The sequence below is a fragment of the Adiantum capillus-veneris genome, chromosome 16 (assembly GCF_014529385.1).
Source record: "Adiantum capillus-veneris isolate H3 chromosome 16, ASM1452938v2, whole genome shotgun sequence".
In the NCBI taxonomy this organism is placed as follows: domain Eukaryota; kingdom Viridiplantae; phylum Streptophyta; class Polypodiopsida; order Polypodiales; family Pteridaceae; genus Adiantum; species Adiantum capillus-veneris.
Genome location: NC_140946.1, coordinates 144,993,387 through 144,997,803, shown reverse-complemented (window position 1 = coordinate 144,997,803; position 4,417 = coordinate 144,993,387). Strand labels below are relative to the sequence as shown.

General features: G+C 41.6%; 1 pseudogene; it reads right to left on the bottom strand.

Annotated features, from left to right (window-relative positions):
* Positions 1 to 2,538: 2,538 nt before the first annotated feature.
* LOC147440008 (chalcone--flavanone isomerase-like) lies at positions 2,539 to 3,262 on the bottom strand (annotated as a pseudogene).
* Between the last annotated feature and the right edge of the window lie 1,155 nt (positions 3,263 to 4,417).

Genomic DNA, 4,417 nt, shown 5'->3' with positions numbered 1-4,417 from the left:
GCTTAGCAATGATGCCCCTATATCCCGCCTATGCTTAGTTTTTTATTTTGAAGTGTAAATCCTACTTATGATGAAATTAGTGGCAACACCAAAAGCTATGAAATAATGTGATGTGTTTATGTCAATGCGTAGAGCTCTTACCTGTGGTTACAATGCAACAAACACTACTGTAATGTGACAATCGGGGAGGGAGTAGGAAGCACGAGAAGGAGAGAAGTGAGCGCCGTTAGCTCACGCTGTGTATTTCATGATCCAAAACTTAATAATAACTTACAAAAATTGGCTTTTATACCTTAGCCAAGGTTTTTGGTGGTCAAACTAATTATCTAGGAGCTCTAACTAAAGGTGGGTAATAACATGTTGATACAATCTGGAAGCTTGTAGCCCCGCCGGCTCATCAATTACAAGGTTTATCCAAAAATAAGGAGTTACACTATTCCCGATTTATCAAAATAATAAGTGTTTTTACAATAAGGGCTCTGAAAAATGGTATCCGTGGTATCCATGCTAGCTTGATGCTAACAATGTCAGAGGTTGAGATGTGCACACACACTTTATGTGTGTATCAATCTCAAAGCCGGAGCAAAAAAAAAATGGGATGCCAATGTCAAAATCCCTGCTCTCTCTCTCTCTCTCTCTCTCTCTCTCTCTCTCTCTCTCTCTCTCTCTCTCTCTCTCTCTCTCTCACACACACACACACACACACACACACACACACACACACACACTCATTCGCTCTCAATCTCATAGCTCCGCTCTCTCATAGTGAGGAAGTCTCTCTCTCTCTCACTTGTTATCTCTCAAGCTCTCTCACTGCCGGACTATTGAGGGCAAAGGTGGGATCAATGGCTTGCACACACTAAGTGTATTATGTCATATTTTTTAAAAAAATAAGTTCTTCTATTGGTGCTTTTTGTTTATTTTTTGAAAGCGCTCGAAACTTGTTGACCCCCCCAAGCTTTTTTGTGTGTGTGTGTGTGTGTGTGTGCGCGCGCGCGCCACACACAACACTTGATGCTATGCATCTATTGCTCAATTGATTGATTTCCAAAATCTGCCCAACTATGGAGTGCCTCAACTCAATCCTCTCTTCAAGCCTTGATCGATTTTCTTGCAGGTGACTGATTCCCCAATTCAAGTTTTGATTGCTCTGCAAATTCCTTCAAATGCTTGATTTTCTTTGCAAGTCTTGCCTTGATTTTGTTTTTCCTACCTTGCTACTCTCAAACTCCCTCTCAGACAATTCCCTTTCTCTCTCTACCCGATTCTAGGCTACTGCTTGAGAGTCCTCTAAGTGTGTGTGTGTGTGTGTGTGTGTGTGTGTGTGTGCAACCACACACACTCTTAAGCTCTTCCTTATCTCCACACTACAGAGGTGTAGCACTACAATTCATAGGCCTGATTTCCCTGATTGGGCTTGATGCCTTCAATGGTTGTTGTCTGAGTCTCAAATCGATTCCTTGTAGGCCCGCAAGGTTGATTCTTTGCAGAGCTTCAATTCTCCTCTTGCTTAAGTCTTCAAAGCTTGCCCACATTCCATCAAAACCTCGATTTCCACTACTCAAGCTTTGCCTGTCGATTTCCTGTAGATTCTTGCCAAGCTCTCAAGATTCCATTGCTTGGTTGGGAGGGCTGCACACGCGGGGTAGCCGGGGATGCAGACGAGCTCCCTGAGCTCCGATACCGCTTGTGTGGTGAGGATACGAAGAGTGCAAGAGAGGGAAGGAGAGAAGGGGGAAGGAGAAGGAGATATAGCACTTGGTGGAGCTATTGAGAGGAATGCCTCTCAACTTCTTATTAACATTATAACCAAATGAATAAAAGTAACTGGGTGGGTGCTCAGTCATAATCGGTCACACGGGGCCTAAAACCTAACACTATGAGTGTATGTTAGCAATAAGCAATCCAATTAGACAGATTAACTCTCTAGTTGGAGTCTACTTACCCATGAGGCAAAGCATGTTGTGACTAAGTTTAGTCCCTTCATGTTTAATTCAAGTTCTCAATCTTGAACACCATGGTGGGGTTTTCAAGGACTTATCCTTTGCTAATGAGTTATGCCAACCTGTTACTTTCATGGAAAGTGAAAGAGGTATTTTCTGAGTTGGGGTTTAGCACGAGCTTTTTGAGAGATAATTAGAGTGACCTTTTTTTAGATATTGCTCAACAGAGCATTTAAAAAAAACACTCAGATTGCTCCAAAAAGAGTTTTTGGAGCAAGCTTTTTTTTCTGCCTCTCCCCCCCTCTCTCCCCCTCTCTCCCCCTCCCTCCCTTTAAGTCTTAAGTTAATTATACATCAAGAATTGATGAAGAACAACTTTACATAAACATTGAAGAAGTTTAGAATTTCCTCAAATACTTAGGTCCAAAGTTATGCCATTGGTAGCAGGCATGCTTTGCAAGAAAAGATGCCCATATTACCCTAGCAAAACATTGCTTGGCATAAAGGGTACACACCCATACATTATCAAGGATAAGCAACCAACACTAATCACCACTACTTAGGGTTTAGGCTTTTAGTTATAGTTTCCCTTCTCTTATTTGGTGAGAGAAACAACCCAATTGATCGATAACAAACACCTTGACATTCACTCTTCACACGATAGTTTAACCAAGGGACACACTGCATCTTTTCCAAGTATTGATGCAAGAAATGCAGGAGCAAGCCACTTATCCTTCATGATTGCATCTGCCTCTTCAAGAAAATGATCAGTTTTTGTTAATGCAAGCTCCAATGCTTCTTTCATGGAAGGAGAATACAAGAGATTTTTTCGGAGGAAAATTTTATGTTTTGAATTTAGATTCCTCCTTAATGCCAGGATTGGGAAGAAGACCCATGCACTCCACCACCTTTTTTGAGTATTGTAAGCATGGAAGCAAAAATACAACTCTAACCAATTTTTGCAAATGGTGCTGCTAACACTTCCTAAAAGAGCAAGTCGTTTTGCAAAGCTCCTCAAAAAAAATTCCATGAACTTGCTTTTGGGAGAGATGTGGGATTATGGCCTCATCTACATAAATTTCAATTGCCGTAAATTCGCCATTGATTTTGAGGCCCCTAAAACTAGCACCACCAACCAGTTGTAGATAGAAGTAGTGGCAAGAGAGAGAAGGTGGGGCAAGAGTCTAAACATCACAAAGAAGAGGTCACTAATATGAAGGAGGGTGAGTTGTCAGTGTTGTATGAAGTTTGGGAATCCAAAATCCTCCAAGGGTTGAGTGTTGATGGCACTGCAAGAGCACTGGCCCACAGAAGTGCATGGTGTATGGAGTTGAGAGGCAAGCTATTTGAAATTTGAAATTTAGATTTCCTAGAGTAGCTGTCCCTCGCTCACATTGGGTGGGAAAAATTTCTACATTGGAGCCCTTAGTATGGATGGATTGCCTTGCATGTCTATGTCGTAAATATTGTGCTAGTTGTACTTTCACCAAAATTGAGCTAGCACCTTTTGTAAATGTGCCTCAAAGCATGCCTATGTGTCATCTCTTGGGTATTGATTGTAGAATATGCCCTACATGGTTGTGGGAAGGAAACTTTTGGCTACCCAGTAGTCCACACGTCAGGTAGAGAATCCGGCAAGGCCATTGCAAAATATCTATGACAGAGGACCTAAGATTTGTGGCTGAAACGTCAATAGAGTGTCCATCAAGATTCACTAGCAAGAGCTCAAGGGTTGCATGTGTCCTCGAGGGGGTCACTATGTATGAATTGTGAATATTGCACACGTTCGAGGACTATTTATAAAACTCCTTCTCTGTGAAATTTTTACAAATAAAATACATCCTTTTCTTATTCAATTTGTAAATTGTTTTTCTACTTCCACTTTATGGTAACCTTATGTATGTGAAAATGTGAGAAAAAAAAAGTTTAATAATCCCTTCTGTTGCACTCATGTGATAGTCACATAATTATTAAGTGACCACCCCGAGCGTGTGTTGCGGTAGGAGGGGGTATTGACAAGCACAGAATGACCGCTCCTCTCTCTCTCTCTCTCTCTCTCTCTCTCTCTCTCTCTCTCTCTCTCTCTCTCTAGTAGACAGCAGTCCACTCTTTTGATCATAACATCTTCATCCGAACTCCGATTTGGGTGATCTATAGCCTCAATCGAAGAGCACGAAGTCCTCTACGCATTGATGTAAAGACAGAAATTTTCAGAGTTATGGAAGGCATTTTTGTAGCAGCATTTCCGAAGTGAACAGGTTCAACAAAATTGATTCTCATCTCCTATTTTACATACAATGTCTTCCGGCACTCGCAAGGGTTCTTCTTCTTCAACAAGGTCCACAACCATTGTGGAAAATAATCCAAAATCTCCTAAGTGTGGAGATAGCAACACAACCACCCAACCAACGACATCGGAAACCATGATCATGGCGTACTTGGTATCATTGCAAGAGACCGTAAACAAACAAGGC